The 25,709-nt window shown below is 35.8% G+C and overlaps 1 pseudogene; it reads left to right on the forward strand.

Annotated features, from left to right (window-relative positions):
- Positions 1 to 22,085, forward strand: part of LOC115849780 (F-box only protein 28 pseudogene) — a 40,655-nt pseudogene extending 18,570 nt beyond the window's left edge.
- Positions 22,086 to 25,709: the final 3,624 nt, after the last annotated feature.

A 25,709-nucleotide genomic window follows, 5' to 3' on the forward strand; every position in this document is an offset into this window, starting at 1 on the left:
GGAGAGCTGGGTCGGAAGTGAGAATGGGTTATTTTTTTCCCTTTTGGGTTTGCTGGCAGTTACCACCTTCGTGGGAAATAGGACTGGAGATGGACAGGGTAGAGTCAGAGCTAGGTATAAGCTAGGGTTTCTCTTATGCTCAGTGGGAGTCACTGCCCTAGCACAAGTCCATCAGGCACCCTAAAGGAGTTGGGTTTCTCCCTTGTGTGTGATGTCAGCTCCATCTTGGTTGGCATAGTGGCAGGAGACTGAGGGGTTGCACTTTTGTACTTGTTTCACTTTTACCCCAAGTGTGCATACATTGATTAGAGGCTGCAATGGGGCTAGAGGTATTTGTGTCACACTATTGAAATTGTTTTCTCCTTCCAGCGATGTCTTTTCCCTGGAGTTAGTTTTACTCCTCCTTAATGTGGGCAGGGGTGTGCATGGTCATAATGGCTGCATCCACCCTTATCAGAGGCAAAGTCATGTCTGAGCTGGCTCCATTTCCTCTAAGTGTGCACACTCTGGTTGACAATGGCAGCCTCTGTCTTAGTGGAGAATAGTGCTGGGACAAGGGGGTATAGAGCAGGTTTGGTGTGGGCTAGGGTGAACTCTGGGCATGTCCTGCCAAGCCAGCCATAGTCCCAGGAAGTTTTCAATCTCCTACCTTCATGTTGTGACTGGGAGTAAACAAGTATGCCCTTGCACTCTTGAGGAGTGGAGTCTTCGCTTCTTACAGACTTCCAGTAGGCCTCACTGGGTTTCAGACCAATAAAGGGACTCATCTTCCTAGTGTTTGACCCCAGAACTGGGATGCCTAATGAGTGGCTCAAACCCTCACTCCCCAAGGATGATCCCTGAGCCTGTGACATCTTCCTCTTCTTCTGGGTCTCTTGGCAGGGGTGCAGGTCCTGACCAGATGGCTTTTTTTCCCTTTCCATAAGACTGTGGATTTTGCTCTACAGCCTTGGTTATAGAAGAAGCTTTATGTCAGTCTTCAGGTTGTTTTCAGGGGAATTATTTCACATTTAGAAATAGATTTTATATATATATAGATTATATATATATATATATATATATATATAATAGATTATATATATATATATTTTTTGGTCAGACCACACAGCATGTGGGACCTTAGTTCCCCAACCAGGGATTGAACCCACACCCCGTGAAATGGAAATACAGAGTCTTAACCACTGGACCACCAGGGAAGTCCCTACATTTAGGTATATTTTTGATGTGTTCATGGGGGGAAGTGAGCTCAGTGTCCTTCTACTCTGCTACCATAATCTCTCCTCTGGCTCTTACTTTTTTTTAATGGGAGAAAAATACCAATACAAATGTTCATCAAGATTTGCAGAAATTCATACATTGCTAGTGGAAATGTAAAGTTGTGCAGCTGCCGTGGAAAATATAATCTAGCAACTCTACTTCTAGGTATGTACATAAAATATTTGAAAACACAGACTCAAACATATATTTGAACACCAATGATTAAATCAGCATTATTTGAAATGCCCAGAACTTAGAAATGACCCAAACGTTCACCAACAGATGAATTGATATTGGGAAGACATAAAGATGATGGAGGAAGAGGATGAGGACCTAACCTCTCTCAACAAACACATCAAAAATACATCAATATGAGGAGTAATTCTAATGGAAAAGTAACTGGGCACTGATGAAGGACTCCTATACAACCAAGGGTATAAGAATGATACACATGTAATTGAGTAGAATGGGAAGGAAAACATCAGGTCAGGACTTGTGCCACTGGGAAGGGACTAAGAAAAAAAGGGAGATCACATGGATGGATGCTTGCACTGGGGTGAGCAGGTTGAGCGGCAGACTGTGAGTACCAGTCTGGGGGTTCTTTGTATAGGAGACAACATGCTTTGGCTGCTTGGAAAACTGCTGGGACAGATAGAAATGCTAGAGAAGCATAGACTACACTGCAGAAGTGTATAGGTGCTGGCTTGCCCCTAGGCAAGGGAGAGAGGAGTCTGCACTAGAAGTCTGCTACCACCTTATTACACTCCCTAGTCTAAGCCAAGTGAACACACAGGCCCTACTCACTCCATATCACAGCTTGGCACTGGGTCTAGAGTGTCCTGGACCTGGGAAAATACTCGATCTAGGGATGCAGAGGCTATCCAGAGACCTGAGGCATAGCCCAGGTGGGGTGGCATTAGCCATTGTTAGCACTTACTATAGCTAAACCCAGAAAGAGCCAAGATTTCTGACTTCAGTGCAGCTGCCTGAATTCCCACAAATACCTCACTGCATGCCTTAGCACAAGCTGAGTGAACACTCCAGGCTCACCCGCTCTATGCCATAACCTAGCACTGGATGAGGGCCAGCTGCAACAGGGGAAAAATGTGACCATGGGCTGCATCTGAGCAGAGCCTTAGACAACTACACAGGCAGAGCATCAGACCTCTGTAAGGGCATGAGCCCCATTTGCTTCAGCACTCCCCTTCTTTGAGGTAAAATCCTCAGTGGTGGGGAGAAGGAAACACACACACTTAAATGGAACACAGCCAGGTTGAGCCCAACCCTGACAACTTCTTCTTGAGTAAATTGGGAGAACACCTTGCTCCTGAAAAGGCCTGCCTCACACACTGTATGGGCTCTAGCTCCTCTATTACTAGCCACACTCACTACCAAGATGATAGCTTCCGGCACACCCTGAGAGATGTGAATGGTGTCCACATCAAATCCAGCACTGCCCCTAAAGGCATGGGGCACATGCTTTCTAAACAGGAATGCTCCAACAAAGGAAGTCCACTTCAACACCACAATAGATACCTGTTTCCCTTAAATTCATAGACACAGAGAAAATTAAGTAAAATAAAAAGGCAGAGGAACTACTCTTGATAGAAAGAGCAAGACAAAACTCATTAAAAATGAAAGAGATATAAGCAATTTATAAGACAAAGAATTTAAAACATTGGTAGTAAAAATGCTAAGTGAATTCGGGAAGAGGATTGAACTAAACACAAATTATTTTAAAAAGGAAATAGAAACTATTAAAAAAAAAAAGACCCAATCAAAAATATATAATTTGGGGCTTCCCTGGTGGCACAGTGGTTGAGAATCTGTCTGCCAATGCAGGCACATGGGTTCGAGCCCTGGTCTGGGAGGATCCCACATGCCATGGAGCAACTAGGCCCGTGAGCCACAATTACTGAGCCTGCGCGTCTGGAGCCTGTGCTCCACAACAAGAGAGGCCACAATAGTGAGAGGCCTGTGCACCATGATGAAGAGTGACCCCCACTTGCCACAACTAGGAAGAGTCCTCACACAGAAACGGAGACCCAACACAGCCAAAAATAAAATAAATAATTTAGAAAAAATATATATATATATGTATATAATTCAATACCTGAGATTAAAAACAGACTAGAAGGAATAAATAGCAGACTAAATGACACAGAAAAATGCATACATGATCTGGAAGATTGAATAATGAGTATCACCCCATCAGAAGAGAAGACAGAAAGACAATTATAAAAAAATACATTAGATCTATGGGATGATATAAAATATGTCAACTTATCCAAAATACGGTTTCCAGAAGGAGAACAGTAGGAGAAGATGATAAAAAATATATTTGAAGAAATTATGGAATACTTCCCAAACCTAAAGAAGGAAACAGATATCCAGGTACAGGAACCACAGAGAGTCCAAAACAAGATCAACATGAACAGATCCACACAAAGACATATAATTGAAATGGCAAAAAATTAAAGAAAAATGCAATGAGAAAATTAAAGTGTCATATACATGGGGAATCCCCACAAGGAAATTAGCTGATTTCTCTGCAGAAACCTTGCATGCCAGAAGAGAGCAGTATAATATACTCAAATTGCTGAAAGGAAAACCTGCAACCCAGGACTTTACCCATGTAAAGTGGTATATACACAATGTATATGAAAGGGAAAATTACACAAGAAAGGCAAATATATAAAATAATTTTAAATGATTTAAATAAGCCAATGCAGAGATTAAAAGACAAAATAATTATAAAAGCAAATACGACTACAGGAAAGAGTAAAGGGGTAATAATTAGCATGTAAAATATGACATAAAAACACAAAATATGGGGAAGGGAGAAAATATAGATCTTTTAGAATGTGTTTAAACTTAAATGACTGTCAGTTTAAGTCAAGTAGATATAACTATGGGTCAACATATATAGACCATGGGGCACCATGATTAAAAACCTATGATAGATACACAAAATAAAAAGAAAAGAATCCGAGCATACTACAAAAGAAAATTATTAAACCACAAAAGGAAAAACAAAAAGAAGAAATGAACAAAGAATAATGACAAAACACTGTCAAACAAGGAATAAAATGGTAATAAGTATATACCTATTGATAATCACTTTAAATGTCAATGGACTAAATGCTCCCATCAAAAGATACAGGGATGCTGATTGTATAAAAAAACAAAAAATCAGCCTTTCAAAATACTGCCTACAAGAGACTCACTTCAGTTCTAAAGACACACACAGACTGAAAGTGAAGGGATGGAGAAAGATATTTTATGCAAATGGAAATTAAAAGAAAGTAGGATACAATACTCATATCAAATAAAATAGACTTTAAAATAAAGGCTATATCAAAACACAAAGAAGGGCATTATATAACAATAAAGGGACAAATACAAGAAGAGGATATTATACTCATTATCATATATGCACACAATTCAGGTGTACCTAAATATATAAAGCAAATACCAACAGAAATAAAAGGAGAAATTGAGAATAATATAACAATAGTAGGAAACTATAACACCCCAGTGACATCAATGGACAGATTATCCAGACAGAAAATCAATAAGCAACAGTGGTCAATAGACCAGTTGGATTTAATAGACATCTGCAGAATGTTATAACTCCAAAACAGCAGAACACAAGTGTAAATGGATCTTTCTCCAGGATAGATCAAATACCAGGACACGAAACAAACCTCAACAAATTTAAGAGGTAGAAATTATATCAAGCTTTCTTTCCTGCAATCCCAAGGGTGTGAAACTAGAAATCAACTACACAGAGAAAAATGAGAAAGAACAAACATACTGATACTGAACAACATGCTAGTAAAAAAAAACAATGGTTCAATGATGAAATCAAAGAGGAAATCAGAAAATACAAGACAAACCAAAATGGAAACACAACCTTCCAAATTCTATGGAAGGCAGCAAAAGCAATAGTAAGATGGAAATTTATAGCAATTCAGACCTTCCTCAAAAAAGAAACAGAAAATCTCGGATAAACAACTGAAATTACCACCTAAGAAATGGAAAAAGAACAAAGCCCAAAGTCAGCAGGAGGAAGGAAAACTAAAGATCAGAGAGGAACTAAATAAAACAGAGATATAAATAAATAAATAAGAGAAAAGAATCAATGAAACCAAGAGCTGATTTTTATGAACAGATAAACAAAATTGATAAGTGCTGAGCCAGGTTCACCAAGAATAAAACAGAGAGGACCCAAATAAAGAAATTAAGAAATGAAAGAGAAGTAACAACTGATACCACAGAAATACAAAAAAAAAAAATAATAAGGGAATACTATGAACAGTTATATGCCAACAAATTGGAGAACTCTGAAGAAATGAATAAATTTCTAGAAATATATAGTCTGTTAAGATGGGTCAAGGAGAAGCAGACAATTTGAACCGACTGATAAGTACAAGCAAAATTGAATTTGTAATAAAAACAATACTATCAAACAAAAGTCCAAGACCAGACAGCTTCACAAAGGAATTCTACCAAACATGTAAAGAAAAACTGATATCTATTCTTCTCAAAGTATTTCAAAAAATTGGGCTTCCCTGGTGGCGCAGTGGTTGAGAGTCCGCCTGCCGATGCAGGGGACACGGGTTTGTGCCCCAGTCCGGGAAGATCCCACATGCCGCAGAGAGGCTGGGCCCTTGGGCCTTGGTCGCTGAGGCTGCGCGTCCAGAGCCTGTGCTCCACAACGGTGAGAGGCCCGCGTACCGCGAAAAAAAAAAAAAAAGTATTCCAAAAAATTGAAGAGGAGGGAACACTCCCAAATTCATCCTACATGGCCACTGTTACCCTGATGTAAAAGTCACAGAAAGATACTACCAAAAAAAAAAATTACAGGCAAATATCTTTGATGAATAACAGTACTCTTAAATACAGTAAAGTGAAAAGATATCCATTGTTCTTGGACTGGAAGAAATTATAGAAATAATTTTTTGGATTAGTCACCTAAGGTAAAAGAAATAAAAGGAAAAATAAACAAATGGGGTCTAATTAAACTTAAAACTCTTGCACAGCAAAGGAAATCACCCATGAAATGAAAAGATTGATTCAGCCAACAAAGGTTTGTATATCCAAAATATACATACAGCTCATACAACTCCGTATCTAACAACCCAATCAAAAAATGGGCAGAAGACCCAAATAGGCATTTTTCTAAAGAAGACAAGCAGATGGATTACAGGCACAAGAAAAGATGCTCAACATTGCTAATTATTATAGAAATGCAAATCCAGATGAGATATCACCTCACACCTGTGAGAATGGCTATAATCAAAATGCTTACAAATATCAAAACACAGGATCAGGAAAAAGGGAAACAGTTGTACGCTGTTGGTGGGAAAATAAATTGCTGCAGCCACTATGGAAAACAGTATCACAGGTACATAAGACAAACTTATGGTTACCAAAGTGGAGAAGGAAAGGGGGAGGGACAATTTAGGAATATTGGATTAACAGGTACAAAATACTATGCACAAAATAGATAAGCAAAAGTGCTATACTATTCAGCACAAGGAATTATAGCCATTATGTTGTAATAACCTGTAATGGAGTAGTACAATCTGCAAAAAATACTGAATCATTATTCTGTACACCTGAAACTAATGTATTATTATAAATCAACTATATTTTAATCTTTAAAAATGTGTATACCCCTCCCCATGGCTGTTTCACTAATTTTGCATTCATTCCTTAAAGTTACATACTCTAACTAAAGTCTAGCTAATACAGAAATCTTTGTGTTAGGGAAAGTCCATCATATGTGTTTGGTATGATACCAAGGTCACACACAAAAAGTTAGGCAATATAATTTGCAATATTTTAGCAACATTATTTTCTTAATGCAGGAATTTTTTTGTAAATATATCTTGAATAGTATCCCTACTTAGTATTTGGCATGTAATTTGGGTTTCTGCCAAACTATATTAAGGACCTTTAAAATTCATAGTGGAGAGATTGGCAAAGAAAATTTGAGCTGGTATTTGAGGTCCCATTGGACACTTTATAGCTTTTAGACTAAATAAGCTTTTATTATTTGATTGTTTTCTAAATTCCTACATATGATATTATGTAATTTTCACATGATTTTCTTGATTACAGTATTCACTCTTAACATATTATTTAGTAGTTTCCACAATATTATTTGGTTACTTATACTTCACTACACATTGGTACCAAGCCATTTATCTTGCATTATTATTTACATACTGTAGCGAACATTCTTTTGGTCTTTATCAATGACTTTACTTCTGAGAGCTAACTTTTAAAAAATAATATGAAAGTAAAATGAGCAAGAAAAAATATTATTGGACTTGCCTATGAGGAATTTGCTCTAACAGATCTCTTGTCATGTTCTAGTTAGTCATTTGCATGAAGAACTTTTTTCTCTGCCAGAACCTGTATTTATTCTAATCAGACTTCAAAACCAAGACTGTTTAGAACACTGAAAAAGTGAGCCCCATGTAACCAGAAAGTATTGGAGAGAACACAGAGAGGGAGGAGGCTTATTTATAAACTTTATATTTATTACCAAGATGTACATGTTTTGATCTGACTCTAAATAACATATAATATACTTTAAGAACTGAGTAAATGAATAGACTATTCCCTAATTCTTAGGCTTCCAACTAAATCTATATATTGGCACAGATTTTGAAAACAGAAATGACATTTAAACCATTTCCTGAGGAAAGAAAGTGACATCAGAGAAAATGATGGAATAGAAAGTGTCAGGAATCCATCTCTACAATTGTACTGGCAGAAACTCTCTGAAGTAAATATTTTGGAACTTGAGTTTATTTAAATGTTTGCAATTTCCAGGTGACAGTTTGGTTAATATTCATCATTTTTAGCTGTCAGTATGGTGGCAGCTAACCATTTTTACCCCCAACCTCTTGATAAGATGCAAACTAAAGATTCTGGAACCACTTGCTGTTACCAGGGTGGGAAATAAGGACTTTGTCTTTGAAATATAAGGGTTGTGTTCTGCTTGTGAATTGCTCTTCTGATGACTGAAGTGTGGATATGGAGGATGGCCATCATTGTTTTAACACCCATGGGACAAAGTAGCTTCCAGGTGACTTAAAGAGGTCACATTATCTTGAACATTAAAAACAACCATACATATTAGAAAGTTTAGAAAGATGCTACATTGATCTGGGAAAGACAAGAGCATAAGGAAAAATTCTGAGAAGACCTAATAAAGATTTCACCTCAGATTAGTCATAAGTATGGAGACACTGTACAACAATTTTAAAAAAACCTAGAAAGGAGAAAATCTGGTTTAAGAGTTATAGTTATGAGTTATAGGTGTTCAGTTTTCAACATCAAGAAACCTGAAAGAAAAAAAAAAGAAAGAAACTTGAAAGACACACATAGAAAGAGGAAAAGATTACCCATTCAAAGGAAAAAAATAATTCACAGAAAACAGACTTGAAAAAGCCAAGATATAAAACTTACTACACAAAACTAAAACAACTTAAAACTTTAGCAAGCCATATTCAATAACACATGAAAAAGATTATATATCACGACCAAGTGGAATTTATCTCTGGGATTCAAGAATGCTTCACTTATACAAATCAATACATGTAATGCATCACATCGATAAAATTAAAGATGAAAGTCACAAGATCATCTCAATAGATGCAGAAAAAGCATTTGATCAATATGCAAAGTTCTTTCAACAACCCTCAACATATTGGGAATAGAAGGTATGTACCTCAATGTAAAGAGAGTCATATATAACATACTCACAGATAACCTTATATTCAAAGGTTAATGAGAAAAAAATGAAAGCTTTTCCTTTAAGATCAAAAACAAGACAACAGGGCTTCCCAGGTGGCACAGTGGTTAAGAATCTCTTTGCCAGTGCAGGGGATGTGGGGTCAAGCCCTGGTCGGGGAAGATCCCACATGCCGTGGAGCAACTAAGCCAATGTGCCACAACTACTGAGCCTGTGAGCCTGTGCTCTAGAGCCTGCAAGCCTCAACTCCTGAAGCCCGCGCACTTAGAGCCTGTGCTGTGCAGCAAGAGAAACCACCGCAATGCGAAGCCCGTGCACCGCAACGAAGAGTAGCCCCCGCTTGCCGCAACTAGAGAAAGTCTGTGCGCAGCAACAAAGACCCAATGCAGCCAAAAATTAATTTTTTAAAAAAAGAATACAAATTAAAAAAAAAAAAGAACAAGACAAGAATGTCCACTCTCACCATTCTTATTCAATATAGTACTGGATTTTAATTAGAGTAATAAGGCATGAGAAAGAAATAAAAGGTATCCAAGTTGGAAAAAAAGAAGTAAAATATTACTATTGCAGACGATAAAATTTGGTATACAGAAAACTTCAAATACTCAACAAAAAACCTGTTGGGAGTGAAGTAAGTCAGAAAGAGAAAAACAAATACCGTGTGCTAACACATATATACGGAATCTAAAAAATAAAAGGTTCTGATGAACCCAGGGGCAGGACAGGAATAAAGACACAGACATAGAGAATGGACTTGAGGACATGGGGAGGGGCAAGGGTAAGTTGGGACGAAGTGAAAGAGTAACATTGACATATATACAACACCCTATGTGAAATTGCTAGTGCGAAGCAGCTGCATAGCACAGGGAGATCAGCTCGGGGCTTTGTGACCACCTAGAGGGGTGGATAGGGAGGGTGGGAGGGATACACAAGAGGCAGGGGATATGGGGATATAAGTATGCATATAGCTGATTCACTTTGTCATACAGCAGAAACTAACACAACATTGTAAAGCAGTTTTACTCCAATAAAGATGTTAAAAAACCCCAAATCTGTTGGACCTTAATGATTTCAATTAAGTTGAAGAATATATATTTCACACGAGAAATCAGTTTGCATTTTATACACTAACAATGAAACATCTGAATAAGAAATAAAGCAACCTATTCCATTATAGTAGCACAAAACAATAAAATGTTTAGACATAAATTTAAAAAGAAAGTATAAGACATGTACAGTGAAAACTAAAGATGTTGTTTAAAGTAATCATAGAAGACACAATAAAAAGATATGCTGTGCTCATGAATTAGAAGAATTAATATTGTTAAAAAGTCCATTCCACCAAAAGCCAATCATAGATTGAAAGGACTCTCCACCAAAATAACAACGGCATTCTTCAAAAAATAAGAAAAATATCCTAACATTTGTATGGAACCACAAAAGACACCAAATGGCAAAAACAATTGTGACGAAAAGGACAAAGCCAGAAGTATCACACTTTCTGATTTCAAACTACTACAGTAATAAAAACAGTATGGTACTGCCATAAAAATAGAGAGATAAACCGATGGAACAGACTTAAGAGTCCAGAATTAATCCCCTGAATATATGGTCAATTAATATGCAACAAGGGAGCCAATAACCCATGAGAAAAAGACTGTGTCTTTAACAATATTGAAAAAACTGGATAAACACATGCAGAACAACACAATTAGACCCCTATCCTACATGGCTCACAAATATTAACATAAAATGTATTAAAGACTTATAGTTAAGACCTGACACCATAAAACTCCTTGAAGAAACTATGAAAGAAGTTCCTTGACACTGATCCTAGCAATGATTATTTGGATGTGACACCAAATGGAAATACAAAACAAGCAAAAATCAAGAAACGGGACTATATTAAACTTGAAAACTGCACAAAAAAAGGAACAATTAAAAATGGAATGCAATCTATTGATGGGGGGAAATTTTTTGCAAGCCATATACCAAATGAGGTGTTGTTTTATCCAAAGTAGATTAAAAAAAAAAAAACTCAGCTTAATGACAACAACAACCTCATTAAAAAATGGTCAGAGGAGGGCTTCCCTGGTGGTGCAGTGGTTGAGAGTCTGCCTGCCCATGCAGGGGACACGGGTTCGTGCCCCGGTCCGGGAGGATTCCACATGCCGCAGAGCACCTAGGCCCGTGAGCCATGGCCGCTGAGCCCGCGCATCCGGAGCCTGTGCTCCGCAGCGGGAGAGGCCACAGCTGTGAGAGGCCTACGTACCGAAAAAAAAAAAAAAAAAAGGGCAGAGGAATAGAGAACAAATGTATGGACACCAAGGGGGGGAAGTGGCGGTGGTGGTGGGATGAATTGGGAGATTGAGATTGACACACATACACTAATATGTATAAAATAGATAACTATTAAGAACATGTTGTATAAAAAAATAAATAAATAAAATTCAAAAACAATAAAAATTAAAATGGGCAGAGGATATATGTCAATCCTATTCTCCCAAATGACTTATATACACTATTATGTATAAAATAGATAACTAATGAGAACCTGATGTATAGCACAGGGAACTCCACTTCACTGTACAGTAGAGGCTAACACAACAAGCTAACACAACAAGAAAAAGTACTTCTGCAGGATAGCATCTGGGTCCCAAGGAATAAAAATTTAAAATTTTAAAGCTATCTCCAAAATTCCTCCTCAAAATGTTATACTCATTTACAAATGTACAGATATCATTTGATCCAGCAATTGTACCCCTAGGAATTCATGCTGCAGATATAGTCACAGCTATGTGATACAACCTACACACAGTGTTTCTTACTGTACAGTTATAATCAACTTATATATCCATCAGTTATGTCAAATCTATACAATGGAATACCACAAAGCCATAAAAAAGGACGAGAAAGCTCTCTGTGTGTTTGTGTGAAAATTAAATTGCAGAGCATTGTGTATTTGCTTGTACATGCATAACATAGTCTTGTAAAAATTCATAAAAGATTCATCAAATTAATTGCCTGTAAAAGATAAACTGTTGGCAGGGAACTGGGTGGGAACTTTTATTATATAGTCTTTTGACCCATGTGAATATACTACCTATTCAAAAGTTAAGTAAAAAATATAAAAATTGAAAAAAATAAAAATGGGCAGAGGAAATAAACATTTTTTCCAACGGAGTTAGGCAAATGGCCAATAGGTGCATGAAAAGATGTCCAGGATCACAAATAATCAGAAAAATGTAAATCAAAACCACAATGAGATACCACGTCACACCTCTCAGAATAGCTATCAGCGAGAAGACATGAGCTAACAAGCATTGGCCAGGATGTGAAAAAATATGAAAATGGGAAAAACTGGGCACTGTTGTTTGCAATACAGATTTGTTCAGTCAGTATGGGAAACAATATGTAAGTTCCTCAAAAAATTAAAAATATACCTACCATATGATCCAGAAATTCCATTTCTGAATATATACTCAAAGGACTCATCAACAGATGAGTGGGAAAATATTATATATAATACATATCAGAATCACGTGACATGAGTCATTCCTTTTTCTCTCCCCTTTGATTTACAACTAATTACACATCCATAACTGAAAAAGAGTACATCTGCACAACATACCAGGACACCCAAGAGACCTGTGTTTCTTAAAGTCTGTGGATTAATCCTCAGAGGTAGCTGTGAAGTGAGGGGAAGGGTGGCAGAGCTGACAGTGGCTGAGTCAGTGGCAGCAGAGAGGTGAAAACAGGTCCAGCAGCAGGCCAGCACTGTCTTTCTTTCTGGCAGAGGAAGTGGAAAGTGTAGGTGGTGCGTGTGGGTCACCCAGCTGCACATGTCACAGCTGGAGGGACCTGATGCTCTCCTTGAGAAGGAACTGTGATAACTTGGGGGTGGGAAAGGAAAGGGAAGTAAGCAGACAAAGGAAACAAAGTTAAAGTGTTTCCTGCTGTTGGCTCAGGGATTCTCCTAAAAGGACCACCTGCAGACCTCTGGAAGTCCTGCACTTGAGGATCCCCCTACAAAGCCTTGGGCACACCCAAAGTCCCATGTTCTAAGCACACACCTCCTCCAACTATGATGCCACCTCTTTTTTCTCCGCCATGGGAGTGCGTGTGTGTGTGTGTGTGTGTGTGTGTGAACAACAGAGACAGATATCACAGTCAGCAGCGACTCAGCTCTGATAAGAGAAACCAAAACCTTGTGCTATAACACCACCTTCTGGAAAAGAAAAGGAAAAGTCCTAATTACCAATCTGTTGGTAAAAAAAATTAAACAAAACCTTGCCTAAATAAGAATGGTGTTCACCACCTCAAATGCAAATGTGGCAGTGACACATTGTATCCAACAATATAAAGAATTACAATATATTGTAGCACAAAACGATGATTTTCCAGCAACCAAACCCAAAGACACAGAATACTGTGATCTAACTGATAAAGAAATCAAAAGACCTGTTATGAAAAAAATTCAGTGAGCTACAACAAAACTCAGAAAGACAACACAGTGGTATCAGAAATAAAAACGATGAACAGAAGGAGTACTTTAACAAGCCCATTGAAATTGTGAAAAAGGACTGACCAAATTTTGGAGCTGCAGAACTCAATGAATAAGATGGAGAATGCATTATCTACCATAAGAAATAGAGCATATCAGATAGAAAAGAGAGAATAAGTGAGACAGGATATAAATATAGAAATAATTCAGGTGGAAGAGGAAAGGGAACTAAGTTTTTTTAAAAATTGAAGAAAACCTCAAAAACTATCAGACTCCATTAGGAGAGCCATCATAATATTAGTGGGTATACCAGAAGAGGAAGAGAAGAAGAAAGGAGGAGAGAGTTTATTTAAAGAAATAATAGCCAAGAACTCCCCAAATCTAGGGAAGAAATGGGGTATAAAAGTCCACAATGCTAATTTATTATCTCTATGAAAACAAACTTTCTCCAAGATGCATAGTATGAAAACTGTCAAAAGTCAATCAGAAAAATAAGATCGATTTTTCAGCAGAAACTCTACAGGCCAGGAGAGGGTGGAATGAGATATTCAAAATACTAAAAGATAAAAATGCCAGCCAAGATTATTTTATTTGGCAAAGTTGTCCTTCAGACCTAAAAAAAAAAAAAAAAAGCTGAGGAAATTTACCATCACTAGAGCAGCCTTACAAGAAACGTTGAAAAGAGTTGTTCGAGCTGAACCAAAAAGACAGAATTAGAAAACAGTAAATCTTTTTAAGTGTAGTAAATTTTTATGTATCAGTAATTATTCTAAATGTTAATAGATTGAACTCACCATTCAGAAGAATGCCGGATCGATAAAAACAACAACAAAAACAAGATCCAACTATATGCTCCCTAAAGGAGACTTATTTCAGCTCTAAAGACACATACAGGCTCAAAAGTGAAAGACTGGAAGATGATATTCCAGCTAAATGAAAACCAAAAGAAGGTGGTGTAACCATACTTATATCAGAAAAATAGACTTCAAGTCATCTTTAGCTTGAGTGTAGCAAGAGACAAAAAAGATTATCATATAATAATAAAAGTGTTAGTACTATAAGAAGACATAAAAACTGTAAAGATATACACTCCCAGCACCTGAGCACTAAAATATACTAAGGAAATAACAATAGACCTGAAGGGAGAAATAGGCAACAATACAATACTTGTAGAAAACACAATATACCACTATCAACAGTAGACAATCCAGACAGTAAATCAATAAGAAAACATTGGAACTGAACCACACTTAGAACAAACAAACTTAATAGACATTCTAAGAACAATCTATCCAACAGCAGCTGAATATACAGTCTTCTCAAGTACATATGTAATATTCTCCAGGATAGATTATATAAGAGACCACAAAACAAAAACCTGAAATTTTTATAAGATTGAAATCATACCAATTATCTTTTCTGACCAATATGTTATGAAACTAGAAGTTGACAGAGAGGAAAGTGAGAATATCTTAAAACATGTGGACACCAAACAGCACATTACTAAAGAATCATAAGGCAAAGAAGAAATCAAAAGGGGAATGAAAATGTAACTCAAAACAAATAAAAATACAAATACAGCATATCAAATAGTGTGGGTTAAGGCAGTTCTAAGAGAAAAATTTATAGCAACAATATATACCATATATTAAGAAAATAGAAAGATCTTAAAATCTTAAATGAACAATTTAAATTTACACCTCAGGGGACTAGAGAAAAAGAACAAGTTAAGCCCAAACTTAGCAGAGGGAAGGAAATAAATGAAATAAAGATCAGAAAAATCAGTAGAAAGGATCAACAATACTAATAGCTTTTTCTTTGAAAATATAAACAAAATGGACAATTCTTTAATTAGAGAAGAAAACAGAGATTCAATTAAATAAAATTAGAAATAAAAGAGAATACATCACAACTAATGCTACACAAATGCATAGAATCATAAGACTACTATAAACAATTATATGCAACAAAATTACATAACCTAGAAGAAATAGATGTATTTCTAGAAACACACATCCTACAAAGACTGAATCCAGAAGAAATAGAAAATCTGAACAAAGCAGTAATGAATAAAGAGTCCGAGTCAGTAATCAAAAACCTACCAGCAGGTAAAACTCCAGGACAAAATGGCTTCACTAGAGAATTGTACCACACACATAAAGAAGAATTTCACCAATTCTCACACTTTTCTAAAACATCAAAGAGGAGGGAATACTTCCAAATTCATCTTAAGAAGCCAGCCTTACTTTCATACATAAACCAGATAAGAATACCACAAAAAGAAAATTATAGATCAATATTCCTAATAAACATAGATGCAAAATTTCTCAGCAAAATATAAGCAAACTGAATTCAAGAACACGTTTAAAGCATTATACACCATGACCAAATGAGATTTATCCTTAGGATGCAAAGACGGTTCAACATACATAAATCAATATATGTAATGCATCATACCAATAAAATGAAAGTTAAAAATCACATGATCATCTTAACAGAGGCAGAAAAACATTTGACAAAATACAATATTCTTTCATGATAAAACCCTTGATAGATGGGGAATAGAAGAAATAGACTTCAATATAAAAAAGGCCTTTTAGAATGAACCCACATTTAGCATTATGCTAAATAGAAGAAAACTGAAAATGTTTCTTCTAAGATCAGAAACAAGACAAGGCTGCCCATTTTCACCACTCCTATTTATTTATTTACTTATTTATAAATTTATTTATTTAATTTATTTGGCTGTGTTTGGTCTTTGTTGCTGCAGGCGGCCTTTTCTAAATGTTGCGTGGGTGTGCTTCTCATTGCTGGATAGCACGGGCTCCAGGCATGCAGGCTTCAGTAGTTGTGGCTCGCAGGCTCTAAAGCACAGGCTCAGTAGGTGTGGTGCATAGCCTTATTTGCTCTATGGCGTGTGAGATCTTCCTGGACCAGGGCTTGAACCTGTATTCCCTGCATTGGCAGGTGGATTCTTAACCACTGAGCCACCAGGGAATTCCTTCACCCCTCCTATTTATAGAGTACTGTAGGTTCTAGTTAGAGCAGTTAAGCAAAACAAAGAAATAAAATGCATCCAAATTGGATAAAAGGAAGTAAAGTTGTCAGTTTTTGCTGGTGACATAATCTTATGTATAGAAAATCCCAGTCAGTCAAAAATTTGTTGACATTAATCAACAATTTTACTAAAGTTGCTGGATCCAAAATCAACATACAGAAATCATTGCATTTCTTTACACCAATGGTGAAGAATAGCAAAAAGAAATTAAATAAACTAACCAATTCACAATAGCATCAAAACAGTAAAATACTGAGGGATAAATTTTTTAACAGCAGGAACTATAATTTAATCACATCATATCGTATTACACTATGTAACATTCTATATTTTGCCTGTTGATATGTAACATAGTTAAGTTTATTACAAGCATTATTTCCTAAGACTTATGGTATAAGTGCTTCTTTCCAAGTATTACACTTATTTAGTGTTTATCTATATGTTAACATTAAGTAAATCAGTGATAAATGTATATAATGTAATATGCATTGTGCCATTTCTCCCTAGAAAACCAAAACAACTATAAAATCTAAAAGAAGACTATCAACATCACAGATACATGTCTTGAGTAGGTTAACAGCATTTCCCCCTTAACATGAAGGTATTTTCATCAAAAATGCTTCATTGTTTTTAGGCTAGCATTACTTTAGCAGTAGCTGGTCTTCAGGACAAGTAGATCAGAGGCTTCAAGTGCTAAAGACACTGAATTACTCTGAGAAGCATCCTTCCGCACAAATAATGAAAAGAAGTGAACTGCTGGTGTCACCTTAACATAAAATTGTGCGTTTTCCCTTTCAATATGTGATTTAGTTCATTTATATGATGACAACAAAGTTTTGAAGTTCTCATGGCACACCAGGGAGATAGACTGATTTGTCAAGAAACCTCTTATTTGTTTTAATATTTAAATTATAACAATACAATAACTAGAAAAAGGTCAGTTCCTTGGTGGTTTTAAACCACATCAATTTCAATATTTGTTTTTCAACATAATGATGCAATTAAATCTATGCTTCTGCAACAATAGTGCAATAGAGTATCCTTTCCTAGATAAAGGAGATGAGGTTTATTCAAGTAGATGCTTTAAATAAGGTAGATTGTTGGCAATTACTTATCAATCTAGCATGTTTGACATAAAATATATTATGAAAGCTTAGGAACGGAAATATCTGCACAAGAAAATCTACAAAATTTTTCTGAAAGAAATTGAAGACACAAACAAATAATAACATCTCATGTTTATAAATTGGAAGAATTAATATCATTAACATGACCATATTCCCCAAAGCCATGTACAGATTAAAATCCTATCAAAATACCAAAGACAGTCTTCACAGAAATAACAGAAAAAATTCTAAAATTTGCGTGGAAACACAAGTAACCCCAAATGGCCAAAGCAATTCTGAGGAAAAAGAACAAAGCTAGAGGTATCAAGTTTCCAATTTCAAACTATACTGCAAAGCCATAAATACAGAATGGTACTGCCAGAAAAATAGACATATCAACGAAGGGAACAGAATAAAATGCTCAGTACTAAATACCAATATATACAATCAATTAATATTTGACAATAGAGCCAAGAATACCCAATTCAGAATAGATAGTCTCTTCAACAAATGGTTCCTTGATTAAGGGAAAAGAAAGGTCTCAATTAAAGCATGTCCTTGACTAAACCGCCTCAAGGTACTGAAAAAAGAACAAACTCTGCCCAAAGTTAGCAGAAGGAAGAATATAAAGATTGTATCAGAAGTAAATGATATAGAGACTGGAAAGAGAGTAGAAGAAAATCCAAAAAAAAAGTGTTTTTCTTTTAAAATAAATAAAGGTGACAAATATTAGGTAGACTAACCAAAAAGAAAAATTAACAGGGATTTAAAGAAACAAAATAATAAATGAAAGAGGAAATGTTACATCTATACCAGAGAAATAGAAAGTATCATGAGTGATACCACCGAAAACTGTCATATTAAAACAAATTGAACAACTTAGAAAAAAAATTAGAAACATACAACCAACCAAAACTGAATTGTAATGAAATGGAAAATCTGAACAGAAAATTATGGAATCAGGAGGTAAAATCATTAAAAAAAAATTTTCCCAATTAAGGAAAGATCTAGGACCAGATGGCTTCATAGATGAATTCTGCCAAACTCTGAAAGCATAATTACTGCCAATACTTTTTAAATTCTTTGAAAACATTAAAGAGGAGGAAACACTTCCAAACTGATTTTTGAGGTAGCATTACCCTGAAAGCATAGTCTGATACTGCACTACAAGAAAAGAAAATTGCAAGAAAATGTTGCTGATGAACATAGATGCAAATATTGTCAACAAAATACTAGGTTATGGAATTTAACAGCACATAAAATGGATCAAACATATCAAGTGAGACATAATAGATGTAAGGATGGTTTATCATATGGAAATCAATAAACATGATATACCACATTAACAAAAGAGTAAAATCACATGATTATCTCAATAGACTCAGAAAAGCACTTGACAAATTTTAGTAATCTGTCATAATAAAAAACCTCAACAAATTAGGTATAAAAGAAATGTACTTCAATGTAATAAACTTCCTATATGACAATACACAGCTATCATAATAATTGTGAAAAGCTGAGAGTTTTTTTGGGTTTTTTTCCTCTAAAATCAGGAAAAAACAAGGGTACCCCTGCTTACCAATTGTCTTCAACATGATATTGGAAGTCCCAGCTAGATCAATTGATTAGACAGAAAGAAAGAGAGAGAGAGAAACAAGGAAGGAAGGATGGAAGGACGGAAGGAAGGGAGAAAGAAAGAAAGGTAGAAAAAAAAAGGAAAGGAAAGAAGGGAGGGAGAGAGGAAGGAAATAAGGAAGGGAGAGAGAAAGGGAGGAAGGAAGGAAGGGGAGGAGGGAGGGGTGAGTAAGGGAGAAAGGAAGGAAGAGAGAAAGAAAGAGGGAAAGGATGGAAGGAAAGAAGGAAAAGAAAGGAAGGAAAGGAAGAAAGAAAAAGAAGGAGAAAGAGAAGGAAAAAGACAGGGAAACAAAGAAAAATAAATACAAACAGAAAAACAAAAGTGAAGAAAGAAAAGGAAACAAATTTTAAAAAACATAGTCTGTCTGAAGATGATGTAATCTTATATAGAGAAAATTTTAAACACTCCACCAAAAAGCTATTAGAATTAATTAATTAATTCAGCAAAGTTGCAGTGTACAAAAATCAGTTACATTTCAATACATTTATGATGAAGTATTCAAAATAGAAGTTAAATAAACAATCCCATTTATGATATTATCAAAAACAATGAAATAATTAATAATAAATTTAACCAATGAGGTAAAAGTTCTGTAAACCGAAAACTATAAGACATTGATGAAAGATATTGGAGAAGTACAAATAAATGGAAAGATATCCTTATTCTTGGCTTGGAAGAATTAATGTGATATTGTTCATAGTACTTAAAGTCATGTATAGATTTAAAGCAATCTTTATCAAAATTCCAATGGCATTTTTTTCCCCAGTGAAGTAGAACAGTTGTGGCTCAAAGCAATGGAATAAAAAAAAAAAAGCCACAGTATTTTTGGAAAAAAAAAAGTAAGGAAAAAAGAAGGGGGAATCACTCTTCCTGACTTCAGACTATATTGAAAGCTAACGTAAATCAAATATATATGTGTGTTTGTGTGTGTGTGTGTGTGTGTGTGTGTGTGTGTATTTTTTGGACTATTATAGGGAGCCCACTGGAATATTTATTATAGGGAGCCCAGAAAATACCCACATATATATGGTCAACTGTTACATGTCAAAGGTGCTTAGAATATATAGTGGGGACAATGAGAGTCTCTTCAATAACTGGTGTTGGGAAAACTGGATATCTAAACATACAAAAAAATGAAACTGGTTTTTCAGACCAATCACACAAATCAACTCAAGACTGATCAGTGATTTAAATGTGAGCCGTGAAACTGTGAAACTCCTAGAAGAAAACATAGTAAAAACTCCTTGATATTGGCCTTGTCAATGTCTTTTTGAATATGCTATCAAAAGCATAGGCAACAGAAACCCAAGTGGGACTGTATCAAACTAAAAAGTTTCTGTACGTAAAGATTGTGATCAGGCAATCAGTGAAAAGTTAATCTATGAAATGAGAGAAATATTTAGAAACCCTATATCTGATAAGTTAATATCCAAAAAACATATTTTTTGTTTTTTGGAGTGAGAGAAAAGACTGACTACAAATAGGCCCAAAGAGTGTTTCTGTGCTGATAGAAATATAATACTTAAAGACTGTAAAAGTTTCATTACTCTGTAAGATTACTAAATAATATAGAATTGTTTTCTTATAATATGTGAATTTCATAACACATTAATAAACATGTTTTTAAATGGGCCTTCCTGAAGACAATAGAGAAACAAAGCAGTGAATAGTTGAAGAAGGAGATGGCAGTCACATTCACAATGGCTTCTCTTCCACCATGCAATCTGCTCAGCAACTGCCCTCACCCTCCTATTCCAGTTTAGCAACAGGCGTCCCAGTAGTGTCCAACCCCAGCACTGACTCTAGACCAGCTGCCTCAAAACAAACATTGATGGCAGTTGCCCACCATAACTACTAAAAACATCATCAGCTTTATGTCCTATGATTAAATTAGCTAGGTCTACCTCATCTATGAAAGAATGAACTTGGTCTGCCAGAGAATGTTGAATCAGGAATTTGTGTAAATAGAGAGGTATAATATATTTCAGTAACAATTTAAAACACAACTTGCAAGAAGAGAATCAGAAACAAACAAAAAAACTATTAATTACCTGCTCATGAAGACATCTTTACTGCTACTGAAACAAGATTTTCAGTATTAAATATGACTTTCCTAAAGTATGTGGATTCGAATCTCTGTTGCTTCATCTCAGAAAATGTTACTGATGAAATTATGGTGAGCTGAGAAATGTCAGTTCTACCAGATTCTCCCAACGAGCTCATGAAGGACTTAAAGAGTTAGGGGTATTTTCTCCACGGCAATGGAATATTTTGATGAGAAAATTGTTTTAATTCTTCAGAAAAAATTACCATAATCGAATTAGTCTGGAATACTCATGGTTTTTCCTCCAGTTGCAGAACATTCTGCAGCCCTAACAATAACTCAGTGTTCTCCAAGCAAAGCCCTTAAACACAAGAGGTTACCAAACTCTAACAGCACTTTAAATAAGTAATGCTGATGTGGCTGTTCTCAGGTGTGAAATTTCGGAGCTTTATGTAAACCCAAATGAAAGAACAGCAAAAGCAGCTTCAAGACCAACACTAGAGCCTGCTAAAACAAATGCAGTACATAGGTGAACAGTATGCATGGGTAGGGCAGAGGGAACACGAACTGTAAGTGATGGACTATACAGTAGAAATTTCCTCAGGGTGTGGGCAGAATGAATAGCCTCCTCAGAATTTTGTTTTAAAAATGTAACAAAGCCAAAGATTCTTTTAGAAAATCTAAATGCCTTCAGAATGAAATATAAATTGAATGTGATCCTAGCTGCAGAAGAGATAGCTTAGTAGCGTAAGTAATTATATGCATATGAGAATTATGTGAGCAACATGGTGTCCCATAGACTTTAGACATTTAGAACACAAACTGGAATTTTCACAGGTGGAATATGCTTACCACTTCTCCTGGTTGGATTATTGCATAGAATCTTTTTATTTTGTGATAAATTTTCATTAATCATACTAGTTCTATCATGTTTTGAAGAATAAATATTTTTGTGCTGTCAACAAAGTACACTAGTTTATTTCTGCATATATGTACCTACACATATATTTTAAACAAATCCAGACTTGACACACTAGAGCTTAAGTTTAATACTATACACATGAAAGAGAAGACCTGCTTTTCAAATAGACACTACACTGCTTTTGGAAAAAAGTAAACTTTTTGTTTAAATGAGCTTTGTCTGGAATGTATGAAAAGTGGTTGATGCTTTTGTGAAGTTATGAGTAAATAAAAGGCCACTTCTGTAGTATTTATGGTAAAAAAAAATCCTTTACAGTATTGACTCTACATTTTTATAACCTATTGACAGAGAACGTAGCCAGTCACTATATACATGTTGTCAGTTCTCTTCTGAGGCCACGTCTTACAATGCATGGATGGATGCATGAATCCATCCATGATCAATCCATTTATGTTCTTGCTTTGGTATTGATCTTGTATTAGATGTTTCTTCACTTTTTTTAACATCTTTATGGAGTATAACTGCTTCACAATGATGTATTACTTTCTGCTTTATAACAAAGCGAATCAGCTATACATATACATATATCCCCATATCTCCTCCCTCTTGCGTCTCCCTCCCACCCTCCCTAGCCCACCCCTCTAGGTGGTCACAAAGCACGGAGCTCACCTCCCTGTGCTATGTGGCTGCTTCCCACTAGCAATCTATTTTACATTTGGTAGTATATATAAGTCCATGCCACTTTATCACTTCATCAAATCTCACCCTTCCCCCTCCCCATGTCCTCAAGTCAATTCTCTATGCCTGCGTCTTTATTCCTGTCCTGCCCCTAGGTTCTTCATAACCACTTTGTTTTTCTTCATTAGATTCCATATGTATGTGTTAGCATATGGTATTTGTTTTTCTCTTTCTGACAAACTTCACTCTGTATGACAGACTGTAAGTCCATCCACCTCACTACAAATAACTCAATTTCATTTCTTTTTATGGCTGAGTAATATTCCATTGTATATATGTCCCACATCTTCTTTATCCATTCATCTGTTGATGGACACTTAGGTTACTTCCATGTCCTGGCTATTGTAAATAGAGCTGCAATGAACATTGCGGTACATGACTCTTTCAATTATGGTGTTTCAGGCTATATGCCCGGTGGTGGGATTGCTGGGTCTTATGGTACTTCTATTTTTAGTTTTTTAAAAACCTCCATACTTTTCTCCATATTGGGTGTAACAATTTACATTCCCACCAACAGTGCAAGAGTTCCTTTTTCTGCACACCCTGCCCAGCATTTATTGTTTGTAGATATTTTATTGATGGCCATTCTGACTAGTGTGAGGGGATAGCAAATTGCAGTTTTGATTTGCATTTCTCTAATGATTAGTGATGTTGAGCATGCTTTCATGTGTTTGTTGGCAATCTGTATAATTCTTTGGAGAAATGTGTATTTAGGTATTCTGCCCATTTTTGGATTGGGTTATTTGTTCTGTTGATATTGAACTGCATGAGCTGCCTGTATATTTTGGAGATTAACCCTTTGTCAGATGCTTTATTTGCAAATATTTTCTCCCATTCTGAGGGTTGCCTTTTCATCTTGTTTATGTTTTCCTTTGCTGTGCAAAAGCTTTTAAGTTTCATTAGGTCCCATTTGTTTATTTTGTTTTATTGCCATTTCTCTAGGAGGTGGGTCAAAAAGAGTCTTGCTGTGATGTATGTCATAGAGTGTTCTGCCTATGTTTTCCTCTAAGAGTTTGATAGTGTCTGCCCTTACATTTAGATCTTTAATCCATTTTGAGTTTATTTTTGTGTATAGTGTTAGGGAGTGTTCTAATTTCATTCTCTTATATGTAGCTGTCCAGTTTTCCCAGCACCAATTATTGAAGAGGCTGTCTTTTCTCCATTGTATATTCTTGCCTCCTTTATCACAAATAAGGTGACCATATATGCATGGGTTTATCTCTGGGCTTTCTATTCTGTTCTATTGATCTATATTTCTGTTTTTGTGCCAGTACCATACTGTCTTGATTACTGTAGCTTGGTAGTATAGTCTGAAGTCAGGGAGCCTGATGATTCCTCCAGCTCCATTTTTCTTTCTCAAGATTGCTTTGGTTATTCAGGGTCTTTTGTGTTTCCATACAAATCGTGCAATTTTTTGTTCTAGTTCGGTGAAAAATGCCATTGGTAGTTTTCTAGAAATTGCACTGAATCTGTAGATTGCTTTGGGTAGTATAGTCATTATAACAATGTTGATTCTTCGAATCCAAGAACATGGTATATTTCTCTCTCTCTTTGTATCATCTTTAATTTCTTTCATCAGTGTCTTATAGATTTCTGCCTACAGGTCTTTTGTCTCCTTAGGTAGATTTATTCCTAGGTATTTTTTGTTGTTGTTGCAATGGTAAATGAGAGTGTTTCCTTAATTTGTGTTTCAGATTTTTCATCATTAGTGTATTGGAACATAAGAGATTTCTGTGCATTAATTTTGTATCCTGCTACTTTACCAAATTCATTGATTAACTCTAGTAGTTTTCTGGTAGCATCTTTAGGATTCTCTATGTAGAGTATCATGTCATCTGCAACAGTGACAGCTTTACTTCTTTCTGATTTGGATTCCTTTTATTTCTTTTTCTTCTGTGATGGCTCTGGCTAAAACTTCCAAAACTATGTGAATAATAGTGGTGAGAGTGGACAACCTTGTCTTGTTTCTGACCTTAGAGGAAATGGTTTTGGTTTTTCACCATTGAGAAGGATGTTGGCTGTGGGTTTGTCATATATGGCCTTTATTATGTTGAGGAAAGTTCCCTCTATACCTACTTTCTGGAGCGTTTTTATCATAAATGGGTGTTGAATTTTGTCAAAATCATTTTCTGCATCTATTGAGATGATCATATGGTTTTTCTCCTTCAATTTGTTAATATGGTTTATCACATTGATTGATTTGGGTATATTGAAGAATCCTTGCATTCTTGTGATAAACCCCACTTGATCATGGTGTATGATCCTTTTAATGTGCTGTTGGATTCTGTTTGCTAGTATTTTGTTGAGGATTCTTGCACGTATGTTCATCAGTGATATTGGCCTGTAGTTTTCTTTCTTTGTGACATCTTTGTCTGGTTTTGGTTTCAGCATGATGGTGGCTTCATAGAATGAGTTCAGGAGTGTTCTTCCCTCTGCTATATTTTGGAAGAGTTTTAGAAGGTAAGTGTTAGGTCTTCTATAAATGTTTGATAGAATTCGCCTGTGAAGCCATCTGGTCCTGGGCTTTTGTTTGTTGGAAGATTTTTAATCACAGTTTCAATTTCAGTGCTTGTGATTGGTCTGTTTATATTTTCTATTTCTTCCTGGTTCAGTCTCAGAAGGTTGTGTTTTTCTAAGAATTTGTCCTTTTTTTTTTTTTTTTTCGGTACA

Source organism: Globicephala melas, chromosome Y (genome assembly GCF_963455315.2).
Source record: "Globicephala melas chromosome Y, mGloMel1.2, whole genome shotgun sequence".
Lineage (NCBI taxonomy): Eukaryota > Metazoa > Chordata > Mammalia > Artiodactyla > Delphinidae > Globicephala > Globicephala melas.